Raw genomic sequence first — 13,955 nt, forward strand, 5'->3', positions numbered from 1 at the left:
TACGCCAAATCCCCATAAATATGCCCCTGTGAGACTATTCTGGGAGGTGTTGGGATCAGATGAGTTCGTTCATTAGCAATAAAACAAACTCTACTACAGTTAGTGTTGCTACAGTACATGACTCTGTAGTTTCAAAGGTCACTTCAGGGCCTCCCAGTTCTAAACACGCCCTCTGATCCAGCAGGCAGGAGCTCCAGTCTGTGCTGTTTCCTCTCAGACCCAGTGAGTGGCCAGAGACACAGAGGCCACAGTGACTGCCTCCCTTGCTGCCCTGCTTTGTGATCCGCTCGCCCGGGGCTGACTAACGACCTACACGTGAAGCTGAATCTGGATCAAGGTCAGTGATCAAAGCAAAAGCTGAACCACCCAGCTCTTGCTGCCTGCATGGCTCTCTGTTGTTTTTCCTCTGAAGCTTGCCTGCAAGGACATTTAATTTGGGGCTGAGGTGTGATTGGGGGGGGCTCTAGTGCAAAATAGCCAGCAGTACTGAGGCACATTGCAGGTCGGGCAGGCATTGTAGGTCAGGACAGAAGTGCATTAGCCATTTGTGTGTGGAAATACTGAAAGAGAAAGGGGTGATTCTACAGGCCATTACTGAGGAGTATCGAGAGCTAATATATTCATAAGGTGAGTTAATTAAGCAGCCTTTCAGTACCATGAGGAGGAGGCACCAAAGAGTGGCCAATTTAAGGTGAGAGCTGCAAAAATTATCTTTCTTTGTGGTGACGTGAGGATAGAGCACGGGAGAAAATGCTGTCTAGGTCTCAGCTCCATACTGCTTCAGCTGTCTATTGACAAGGCCTATTGTCTCCAACCCATTAAGCATGCTGGAGTTGGCTTTGAGTCACTCCTTGTCCATAACTGGATTACTTTGTAGTCCATCTTACTACCCTGCTCATAACCAACCTGCTTTCTTCCATATTCTTGTCATTGTCCTGCCCAGGATCGTTTTGATCTCACAGTGTCTTGACTGTATAATCTATTCTTCAACAGTTGAGAATACTTTGCAGTGCATGGGAGGTTATTTTCTCTTACTCTCTCCATGCCCCCCTTCTCCCTCATGTTTCTCCCTTCTTCCTAATTTCCTTTCAACCCAGCATCTACTTGCCTCCTTCTTTCTTTGAACTTTTTGAAACTCCCATATCAATGGTCACCTATCGTAAAATGGTTACCTGACCAATTAATGGATCCAGAAAGGTGTGTGCACAAATGTGCCTTAGGCGTCTCCAAATAGGTTTAGTTTGAATTCAACAAATCCCATTCAAAGTTAACTATCATTGGTGCAGTCCTTCAGCCATGCACTTATTTACAAAGCAGACTTTACAACAAATACCACTACCACGCATTTAAATTCATTCACACGTGAAGTACCTTCACCACGGAATCCACTACCACGTACACTTTCACCACGCTTACTGTTACAGAAACGTCCAGTCAAGTCTAACACTGTAACCTACTGTTCAAAATGTATACATGGATTCCTAATACCTTATTGGTCACAAAATGTACATACTTAAAAAAATACCTTCATTTTGGTCAAAGGTTCGCTACCAATCCCCTTTTTTAATTACCCTTAAAAATATATAAACTACTTACCACATACTCACCAATACAAACATACATGCGTTATAAAGCCTTGCCTTAAAATGCATTTCGGGGTAAAAACTTTGTTGTAAAGTCTGTTACACACCCCTCCCCACCCATCCATGGTTGCCCTATTTGTTAAAATCAAGCAAAATGGCCATCTTTAATGTGTGTGTATCTGCAGTGGCCATCGTTTCATGCATTTTGTAGTATTTGATGAAAACCCTTTAAAGATAGCCATCGCTGCTGAAACTGCATTTGCAGCAGCCTTCTAAGTTATAAACAAGCATTGGCAAAACCAGTAGTTTTCAGGGCCTTGAACTGACGGGTTTGCTAATGCTTTCTTTTGGTGGTGGACCGATAATCATTAAAATGTTTTAGGATGTGCCTGCAGGGCTATGTTTTGATGCCTATGCTGGAATAACAGGTAGTCACTGAGCTCTCTATGAAAGTCTCTGGTAGAGCTGTGTAGGTCCCAGTCCACGGCAGAAATGGGATTTAAATGGCAAGACTAAGGCGCATTGGCAGAGCTGTGTGTAATTCCCCGAAATTCAACAGCAGAGTATTCTACATGTGTAGGTGGACTGGGTGTGTTTTCTGTTTGTTAGGGTACTCTGATTTGGAACAGCAGTGATGGAGAAATCTGTGCATTAGCAGAGTTGTCTGGGGTTTCTAGCAACATAGTCGTGCCACTAACAGTCTGGAGTGGGGAGCACTGGCAGAACTGTATGGTGATCCTCAGTTCATTCTGCATACATTCCTGCTTTGGAAAAGCAGGGCAAGATCAGAATAGGTGTTATCTAGCGGTTAAGGTGTTGACTTTGAAACCCGGGCTATTGGTCCCAATGCTTACCCCCAGCTATTGACTCAAGGTCCTGTGATCCTGGAAAAATCACACTGTGTTTTAAAAAAAGTAGTTATGTGAAATGCGGTTGTCAATTGTAATGCAATTGTGTATTTTGAAGATGTAAATTCCCCACATGATATGCACGATGCTTTGTTGGCTAACTACATCCCCTATAATGTACAGTCCTCTGTTGTTCCTTAGCTAGGACTGGATCAGGATGTATTAGCTCAGTATTTGAAGGATAGTTGGTGTGAGAGAATGAAAATTAGGTGGTGAAGATGGGAAACCAGTGACTTGTAGGTCTGGTTGCCAGACAGCAATAGCTGTCAGCAACTCACAATATAACTTACAAAAAGGGCATTGGGTCAGTATTCTTCTGCTCTTTACTTATTAGGCTGAGCTCCCTTCAGTCATTGGCTTGGTGGACTGCCCATCATGTTTTGCATCCACCACATCATTTCATGGGTTGTAAAGTGTTTGGTGTACAATTTGCATCTGAAATATAAAGTAGTACAGGAAAAGACACTGAGAATGTCCCAGCTTGATACAATTTTACTAAGGTTGAATTCATTACTGCACCAATGAGGGGAGTGGCTGACTGTCACATTGAGGCAAGCATGTTTCTGATAAATATTTCTACTGCGCATCATCTAGTTCCAACATGGCTGCCACTTTTCCTCCTCAACAACTGACTTTGCCATCAGCAATATGTCTTCTGTGACCACAAGCAGATATTCTTTGTGTACACATCCTGATATTGGCGTGGGAAAGGTGGCTTCACTGGAGAGTTTATCGAGTCCAATGTAGCAGCTCAAAGCTTCTTAGGCATCCCGCCTCCCTCAGCTTTCTTCGTGGGACTGCATGACTTTGTAATCTCCACAGTTCTTGTTTATGGAGCTTGGTGAAACTAGGAACTGATCTCAGAGCTGCTGCTGCTTTCTGTACTGTGAAGCTTGGGAAAGCACCCATACCAGACATAGGGTCAGCATATCATTTTGAGGTGCCCTAGAGATAGCAACAGATTATTGATGATACCTTTCATTTCCCCCACCCACAGACAACTCATGCCTTGCCTCATTGACAGGTACACCAACAGCTCTATCTCAAGATGGTCTGCGTGACTCTCCTCTCGTCAACACCAACACTACCTTGGCCTAAACTCCAACACCAAGCTGAACTCACTGTCCTCCCCAACGTTTTTGGTTATCAAGGGAAAATGTATTGTGTGACTTAACTATTAGGAACCAAAATATTGTGAAGGTAAATATGAATATGGAAGAACGGATTTAAGTTCACATCATGGCACTATGAAGATATTTATCTATCAGGGTACATTTATGTGGAGTTAGGTAGCGTATTTCAACACCTAACATCATTTTGTGCTCAATATTTTGGCCACAATATTTTTGTCACACAATAGTCTGCCAGCACAATTCTGGTAGATAAGCAACTGTTCTGAGTCCCTAAACGCCCCCACAGCCCGGCTATATTACCTTACACTTAGCAACATGCCACAACAGCATCTCCAGTGGCAAGGGCACCCCATTCACTGCCTGGGGTGTCTTAAAAAACTGAAGCTCATTGCAGGTTACAAGCAATGATATTGCCTGAGAATGCTCCTGTCTTTAGTAATGTCATTACAGCATGTCGAAGGCCATGTTGACTGTGTCACGTACTTGAAAGTTGAGTGACAGTGTGCCTGCCACCACGTATGGGTGTGTGATTGGAGAATACTGTGTTCCCTGCCTGTGGCTTGTTGTGTCTTTGATCTTTCCACGCAGATATTTGACCACTGGGGCTGGCTGGTTAAAAGTTAATTTTACTAGTTAAGAGCATTGATTGTGATATTTATAGCTGAACGTTGTATATAGCTGAAAGTTGAAGTGACACAAAGTTTCTGTGCTGTGTCATGCTATTGGGGGCGCTGGAGAACACACAAACTGCATGCCAACATGCACACAACTTTGCACAAAAGTATGCATGATGTCAAGCTTATCACCGTTTCGTTAATTAGTATAATTTTTGTACTAAATATTGTGATTTGACTAACTGTAAAGCTTCACACATTGGCTGAGTGTTGTACAGTCCACCACACTTGCAATTTGTGAAAAGTTAGGAGAAATTACACCATTTTTCTTTGTGAACATCGGCCTCAAAGAGCCATTTTTTGGTGCGAAGCACTACCATGTTAGTAGATGGCTTGTGTCAGAAGCAATGAGCGGTAGCCAGTGCTTATTTTGTTACACTTGTCAGGAAGCCACTGCAGCATAGTGCACCCATTGCGCAGTGACAGAGCCAACACAACTACTAACCGTCACACTCTTACAATTGTGTAACAATACACGCTTTTGAAGCTATAAGAATGGCTTAGGTGGCAGGTATTTTCATTTTAATGTATACTGAATTAATAAAAAACTAATACTCATCTGTAAATTAGACAGACACCGCCACCATGTGACAGACTGTCATAAGTGCCGGCGTTGAAAATTAAGTGCAGGTGCCGAGAACCAGAAACCAGGGGCTGAAATTAAACACTGGTTGTAGCCTGGGAATGCCCATGTACCACACACAGGTCACCTCCTTGATGTACAGTGGTGCAAAAAACAGTAAGCAATATTTGTATTATATTTAGGGCAACTTTCCACCTGCTGATTTGAATAACTTTGCCCTGGTGGAAAGTCTTGATGAAGCTGCCCCTCATTGTTAAAATACTCTAGACTAAGATCACTGTGCAGCAGGAAACATCAGTATCTTCCTTATGAACCACTCTGGGAGCCTTCTCTGCGACTCATTTATAATGCACAATGTGCATCAGCCCTAAGTGACCCATAAAAAATATGCTAGTAGCAATTACATGATTCTAGTTATTGCATCCTTGGTTGGAAGAAACTTTGCTTCAACATAAAACGTAAAAGTCAAAGCGCTACTTTATTATACAAATAAAATATCAGCGTTGTTAACATTTTCTTGTTGCTCTTGCAACTGTGTTTTTATTGAACTGTTCTCTTTGCTCTCCTCTTACAGCTGTGTATAAAACGCTGTGACTTATGGGACAAATCATTTAAATCATCCATAAAGCAAAAACAAACACTCTGGAACCTTCTGCAGCATCCAGGGTAAAGATAGATAGTGATCAGAATAGCAGTGCTCTATCGTAAAATCATGTGCGACTGATTTTAAGGGTCAAAGTATCCATTTGGGTTCCATTTAAAGTAGATGCTGACAGGTGTACAAAGCATTTTCATTGTCTAGAACAATCGGAGTTCGCCACTACGAAAATGTTTCTTAAAGTGTACTCATCACATTTTGGCAAATTGTTATTGGCAAAGCCAGTATGTCTGGCATACATCTGAACCGCCTGAATAGTTCCATGCTATCACTCATCCACCAAATGCACGTGTTCACTCATTCTTACACCGATGCTCAGCCACTATATAACACACAAACCCACCAATAACGTAGGGAACACATTCAATTATGTGTCATCCCTACAGACTTTGCTGCTGGAGTAATAAAGCATGTGCTTAGTACAACCCTCGAAAGAAGAAAACATTAAGGAATGATTCACAATTTCAGAGATAGCAACACAGTGAGGGGGTCTAAAGAACGTGAAAATGAAGCAATCAAAGTAAATATTTATGTGGAATGATAACAACGTTTATAGAACTGCATTGCGAAACCACCTACATATTCCACAGATATGGTTGTCACGTTTTCATATTAGAAATACATACTTTGGGTAATTCTGCAGATGTGCTATGCTCGATTACACACACACACATACCTTAAACAATGATGCGAGTATTCATACGCAATTTGCAGAGTCATGTAAAGACATAGGCCCTCATTACGACTTCGGCGGTCTTGCAAAAAGACCACCAAAGCCGCGGGCGCCACAATACCGCCAGTGCTGGCAGTATTTGTGGCTCCCTATTTTGACATTTCCGCTGGGCCAGTGGACAGAAACAGCGTTTCCGTACACTGGCCCAGGGGAAAAGTCAAATCAACATTGCAGCCAGCTCACAATAGAGCCGGTGGAAATGCTGATGTGCAGCGGGTACAGAAGCTCCCATCGCGCATTTCACTGTCCGAAATTCGGGCACTGAAATGCGCGATGGGCCTGTGCCTGGGGGCCTCTGCACTGCCCATGCCAAGTGCATGGGCAGTACAGTGGCCCCCAGGGGCACACAGAGTCACCCTTACCGCCACCCTTTCCATGGCGATGTTTACTGCCATGGACAGGCTGGCGGTTAGGGATTATGACCGCCTGGCGGAAGCCTGGCGGTCAAGTGGAGGGGCTGGTGGTATGGTCGTGGCTAATGTGCCACGGCCATAATACACTGGCGGAACACGGCCAGCCTGTTGGCGGTGCTACTGCCAGTGTACTGTCGGCTGCCAGGGTCGTAATGACCCCCATAATTTCTGTGGAATGTTGAGTACTGTCGAAGTACCTGAGTGGGATCAAAAGTCCAGTCCTGCTGAAAATAAACCTCACGTCCGCATAAGAGAAAGCACTCGAGCCAAAGAATACTGTCCTGTGAAAACAAATACGTTAATATTACTTCCACACATTTAGGGGCCAAATGCAGGCCCCTGCACCTGTCAGGCTCTCCGGGTCCCCCATCATCCAAGGGTCCCCAAGGGGCCCCAAATCAACCTATGGTTTGATACATCTTCAAGATAATGGAGTTTCTGGGATGCAGGCAGCCCCCATCTTACGACATTGCTGATTCACAAGGGTAAAGTAAGACCAAAGGTCTAATTTTACTAGTAGTAACTCACCTTTGTGAATACCGAAAAGTAGTAAAGTTAGACTTTTAGCCTAACCTTACCTTTGTTAATGCCGAAAAGTAGTAAAGTTAGGCTTTTGGTCTAACTTTACTCTTGTGAATCAGGTCCACTGTCTGTGACTATATTCACACTCTACATTACATTTTGTGCCCTTTAAACAACTTTAATCTGTTTTAGGGAAGGTTTAGAAACTATTTCATGGCTTGTGAACAAAAGTCCACGATCCACTTATCATTAACATTACTTTTGTAAATAAGGAAACATTTTCCCAACACTCTATCAACACAGTTGTTAGATTGAAGGCCAGATTTAAGAAAAGTGGCGCTGCACCCAGTGCAACGCCACTTTCCTTGTGCTCCTTAGCGCCCCACTACTTCCACCATGTGTGCGCTGTATTTAAAATACGTGCACCATGGCACAGTGTAGGGGGCAACAGTGTCAGAATTTCTGAAGCTATTGATGTACTGTTCAGGGTTAGCACCAAAATGTTGGCGCTAACCCTAAAAAGTACATAGGGGCCCATTGAAAACAACAGTGTGGCCCTTTTAACATCTGCTCTGAGCAGGTGTTAAAAATTGCAAAAAAATTACGCAAAGAAATCTTTTAGATTTCTTTGCATCATTGTTGAAGACCCCCTTACAGGAGAATGCCCCCGCATACATTATGCCTGGCACAGGCATAATGTGGCACAAGGGGTTGCAAAGTGGCGCAATGCATCCATTGCACCACTTTTTAAATCTGGCGCAGTGATTTTAGCCTTGTTAGGCCACATTAGTATAAACAAAATGAAGCTAATATGGGGCAAGGAGGCACAAGGGGCTCTTAAATATGCTGCTGAATGTTTGAGTTTGTTTGTTACGACAAATTGATTGAAGCTCTATGTGGAGAAGCTGTGCACATACACATATAACACAAAGTACACACATGACTGGAAACAACACATTAATTCATAGCAGAACGCCCACCTTACAAAAGTGGTGTTTTGCACCATAAAAATGGGGTACACAGCTGCAACACAGGGGATTGGTTTTCAGGTTAGTCCAGTTGTTCTAGTGCCATGAAGAGGAAGTAACACACTCCTCTTGCTCTCAACTTCCCAGTTCGCAAGAGACTTGAGCGGTGTAGGGAGAGGGTGTTCCGAGGAGGTCAGGGCCGGTCTGTGGAACTTAAAGCATCTCTGACAATAATGCTCATCCGAGCCCTGCATCCTTGGTATTCTTCTGCTGCTTCTCTCTTTCCGTCCATCCAGTCTCCATCTCTCCTTCTCCCCTTTCTCTCCCTAAGTCTTTCCTCTACCTCTCCCCTTCCCTCCCTCTCGTGGCTATCTTTTGAATCTACCCCTGCCTGTTAGAATTAATCTTGGAGAGCTAGGGAAAGGGGCTGACGGCACCAGCTGCTGTCCTGAGCTTCCAAAATATGTATACAAGAGCTCTAGCCCATCAGGGAAATGCACTATGGAACAAAAAGGCCTCTCCTGACCTTTGGAGAAAGTCATGGCACTCCACAGATATGCATGCCTTTGCACCAAACAGAACTTGCAACTTACTGAAGACCGTGACTGCCACCTTCGAATGGTGCTTGATACCACCATGTGCATTACATATCAAGCTTTGTGAGTGTACAAAGATGTGCTATTAACATTTAAAGAAACTATCAATGTTTTTAATTCTCTACCAAAAAAATATAACTGTCTATTGTATAGGAGGGAGGGAGGCCGGAATGTGCCCAAGATAACGATGGTAGAAGTATTACATCTGCCCAAGCCAATGGTTCAGCTTCAAGATGCTCTTCAGAACGCTCGGTGGTGCCTTTGGTTATGGGGCTGGAGAGCACGCACTGGAGTTGGAATTAGCCAACACAGGCAGCTGACCTCGGCATGTACGAGGGGAAAAAGTAAGTCCTAAGATGAACCTCTTTCTCATGAGCTGAAGACATTGTACGGTGGGAGCTATCACTCACATAGGAAGGAACCAATGGCAGAAGTTGGCTGACCCCCTGCTTCATGCTCTATTTTAGGGTAGGTGGGAGTGAAATGGGAATACACCCAAAGCTGGCTCATTGGTAAAAAAGCCATACAAATATATACGTATATTTAAGTGTGTGTGTAAGTGTATATATCCACTCAAAAAACCAAAGGTTACAGGGACATTAAAGTGAGGTTCACATGTTACTCACACAAAACCATAGAAATTCAACAGTTATAGTTATGGTTATCTCAAGTAACTATAACTTGTGCTCTAAGATAACTATAATTCACACCCAACCCGATACCACTTACAGCCTTTGGCAGGGGTTGGCGGCCCTGCAGCTTACCCCTACAAGCACCTAACACCATGCACTGCCTTTAGCGAGGCCCTGCAGCCAAAACCCTATTGAGTAGCCACCCCCACACATCGGGCGGGCCTTGGGCCGAAACAAAAAGGGGAAGAGCAGGAATACCCTGATCCCCTAGCCTTGGCACTGGAGTCCCCTGGGTACCCAGCCAGGGCAAAAGAGCTTTATTTATTTATATCATTGCAGCAAACACATGGGGGATTATTGAATCCAAGGCAGAAATAAAAAAATAAAAAAAAAAACAAGTGCGGTCTCCTACACTTGTACACAGAAATGGCCCCATGTGGGCCACGTCCTTGAGGCAAGAGGTTTCATCTAAAAAATGAAAGGAGGGGCGCAAAGGGCCCCCTCCAAGAGCTCTTTTTTGAGCTCCAAGGACCTCCACCTCCCCAGGCTTTATTAAAAAAATGGGACGGGACAGCACGGACTCACCTCCATTATCACAGTAATCTTTGTTTTTTTGTGAATGTCTATGTTTCTTTTTAAGAAAGTAATTTTAACTACTACACATTAATCTAACCACCACCAGGTATAACCTTCCGCCGTGTGTGGCCCTGCGGCCAACACCCTATAACTACCCAACCCTGCGCTATGCACAACCTTTGGCCTTTGGGGTTGTATCTCAGCAGCAGTTGACAAGAAAGAGCTCTGGCTGAAGCTGAGTTGCAAAATGACTGCCAACACATCCTGGTTGGAGTGTTGACAGTCAATCAAATCTCCGCACGTGATCGGGACTATTTGGGAAATAGTCACGCTTCTAGGATTGCAAATTTGGATTTCCTTCAATATCTTGTAAACTACTGAACAAATTTACACCAAACAACTAAAAGCGTAATCTGCTGACCAACGGCTACCTTCCTGTCATAAGAAATTTGGTTTAATTCCGTCTAGCAGTTCGAGTTGCAGGTATGTCTAAAATAAATAGTCTATGGCAATTAACATGGGAAAGTGCTTTTTTTTTACCCCCATCTTCTAATCCCACGCTTGACGGAGCAACCCAAAACTTTCCATGCACAACAAATCTCAATTTGACACTTTTTTGGAAATTTTTGTGAAGATTCTTCAAACAGTGCCTAAGGTATAGGTGAGTCAAAAAAAAACTTTTCTATTGAAGCTAGGTCCTAACTGTAAATAACTATTAGCAACCACGGTCACCAGTGTGTAGTTTTAGTTAGGGCCTACCTTCCATAGCAAATGCGTTTTTTGTTTTGCTAATAACTTTGGTGCTGTTTGACAAATTCTCACAATATTTTCAAAACTAATACAGTTGGTTCAGCTGCTGTCTTGAAAGTCTCACGGTAATCTGTCAGACAAGGGCAGAGAAAAAGGGCGTCCAAAAATGTGTTTTCCCCATGCATTTTCACATGGGGTCTATAGACATGACTAACGCCCATTTGGCAGGAAGCTAGAGCTTGGTGCACATATGATGCGTTTTGTGATTTGGTGCAAATCCGTTCAATAGTTTTTGAGATATTAAGGCAAAAAGAAATATAGTTACATAGCAACGCAGAACCTCCGCTGATCCAACAGTCTTCATGCTGATATCTGATTGGCTGCCAACATTTCAACCAGGAAATGTTGCCAGCCATTTTGGGATTTGGTTTCAGCAGAGTAAAAACAAAATTTAAAAAATAGAAAAGGGGCAGGGTAGGAATACCCTGAACCCTAGCCTTGGTGCTCGGGTCCTGTGGGGCCCATGACAGGGCAAAAAAGAATTTATTAGAACATTTTTGCCACAAAATCACAGCGGATATGAGAATTTGGGGCAACATTTTTTTTAAAAAAACAAGCCCAGTTTCCCACGTTTGTATATGGGAAACCGCCGGGTGGGGCAGGTGCCGGGGGCATACGGATAAGAGTAAAAATGGTGGAGGGGCACATAGGGCCCTCTCCAAGAGCTCTTATTAGCCCCGGGTACCATCACCTACCCGGGGCTTTAACTGTAACTGCCCTAAGATAACTATAACTCATACCCTCGCCATGAACTGCTAATTACCCCAGATATTACATCACTCATGACATCTTCTATAACATCATTGAGTTCCCAAAACACATTTCCCCCATGCAATTTCCTCTAGGGATTTTAGACGCAACCAAAGCCCGAACAGCTGGATGGAATTACACTAAATTTGGCAGAAAGATAGATCTTGGTCCAGAAAGTGTGGTTTCTGTAATTTGGTGTAAATCTGTTCTGTAGTTTTGGAGATATTAAAGGAAAAATAAATGTGTATATCTAGGGACGCAAATTCTCCACTGATCCAACACATCTCATGCTGAGATCTGATTGGCTGCCAGCACTTCAACCAGGAAGTGTTGGCAGCCATCTAGGACTCCAGAAAAAGGAAAAAAAAAAACATGAGGGAGCAGGGTAGGAATACCCTGACCCCATAGGCCTTGTGGTATTTATTTTACATTTTTGCTGCAAAATCACGGTGGAACTGCAAATTCACAACATCGTTTTTTTTAAGTACCAGCGCACCCTGTGCTGTTCCATTGCTCTTGCTCCTGTTCTCTTCTTGCTTTGCCCCACATTTTTAATGCATGCTCCTTGCTGCTTTTTGTCTTCCCTCTCATTCTGACTGCTTTCGCCTTGCTTTTTCCACCATTTTTCGTGTGCCTTCTCCTTGCTTTTTCCTAGTTTTCACTGCTTTCTCCTTCCTTACCCCCATGATTTTTGTTTGCCTTTCCTTGCTTTTCCTTTGTTTTCACTGCTCTCTCCTTGCTTTTACTCTCATTTTTTTGTGTGCCTTCTCATTGCTTTTCCCTAGTTTTCTTTACATTCTCCTTTCTTTTCCCCATGGTTTGTATGTGCCTCCTCCTTCATTTTCCCTTGTGGTGTGGGGTTGGATGAATGCAGGAGGTTGACTGCAGGGCCTGATTATAGGTCAGGCCCTGCGGCCAACCGCTCGCTGTGTTAAAAATAACATAGGAATTCACTGAAAAAAACAAAGGTTGTTATGGTTTGGAACTAGCATTTAAAAACCTCAGAAATTTACAACAACCAAAAACAAAGGTTAGAGGGACGTTATAGTTAGGACCAGAATTTACAGGAACAAAACCAAAGAAAATCAGCTGTTAGAATTATTTCAAGTAGCTATAGCTTGTGCCCTAAGGTAACTATAACTTGTGCCCTCACCATGCACTGTTAATTACCCCACATATTATATTAGTCATTGCATTTTCTCTGACATCATTGATAATACCATTGCACCAGAGAGAAAGCAGTAGCTTCCCTTAAACACACAGAGATCCCACTTACATTGATTTATTTTTAAACAACAAGAGCGGTCACTTTAGCCCTCGCAATAAGAGTTTAGGGTGTGATTTCTATACCCCAATACGTGCCCTTTCTCAGCATTGTTTGGGATTTGGGGACTGTCATCCTGAGTTCTGTAATAGCAACACCCAACATTTTCTTATGATAGTTTGGCCACCCAGTAATATCATTATGGTACCTTGAGATATTTCAATGGGTTTGTGGTACCATACTGGTCAATGGGCAAAAACGTTCCTGAAGCCAATCAGAAATTAGAAATTGTTTTAAAATTTGGATTCACTGAGGATCCACAGTAATGGAACTGTGGATCCTGTGCAAATTACTGGTCAAAATATCTCTAACTTTAATTCATGAATAATTTCTGCCATGATCATGAACATTTTTTGGGAACTATTGATTGTTTTCACAAAATCAAATAAAACACGCTTTCTCAGTAAAGTTCTAACTTAGTGTCAAATTTGTTTTAATGTCATTGAGACATTTTTCAAACATTCCTATGGGAATACCATGGGAAATCATGCTTTGGAACTCCCTTCTTTTTCTTGGCATCCCCTTGAAGGACCCAATCTGGATAACGCTTTTCTTTTTTTAAAGTTTTGTATAGATGCGTCGCATAGTACCAACTCTTTTCAAAAATAAAAAAATGGCATTCCTATAGATCTCAGACCTACCTATAATGTGTTATATATATATATATATATATATATATATATATATATATATATGAAAAAAAACGTCTTAACATAAAGAAGAATCCGGACTCCACGGGACTGCGAAAATGTTGTTTAATACAAAATAATGGGATTTACAGGCATCCACACCAACCAGCCACAGCCTTCCTACTTCTGGAAATTTTGTTGAATATATATATATATATATATATATATATATATATATATTTATATATATATATATATATATATATATATATAGTTATAAATGTAAATGTTATAGGGACGTTATAGTTAGGCTCACATTTTAAACGTACAAAACCATAGAAATCATAGAAATTCACCAGTTATAGTTAGAGTCACCTCAAGTAACTATAACTGGAGCCTTAAGGTAACTATAACTCGCGCCCCTGCAAAGGACAGTTTTTTCATCAAAAATACAACATCGATG

The 13,955-nt window shown here is 42.5% G+C and overlaps 1 protein-coding gene across 1 annotated transcript in view; it reads left to right on the forward strand.

The window, feature by feature from the left end:
- Nucleotides 1-201: 201 nt before the first annotated feature.
- Nucleotides 202-13,955, forward strand: part of LOC138265368 (dehydrogenase/reductase SDR family member 4-like) — a 146,174-nt gene continuing 132,420 nt past the window's right edge. The window contains exon 1 of the mRNA XM_069213013.1: nt 202-337. The gene's annotated coding sequence lies outside the window, so the exon portion shown is untranslated. The remainder of the gene's footprint in view (nt 338-13,955) is intronic.

This window comes from Pleurodeles waltl, chromosome 11, assembly GCF_031143425.1.
Source record: "Pleurodeles waltl isolate 20211129_DDA chromosome 11, aPleWal1.hap1.20221129, whole genome shotgun sequence".
Lineage (NCBI taxonomy): Eukaryota > Metazoa > Chordata > Amphibia > Caudata > Salamandridae > Pleurodeles > Pleurodeles waltl.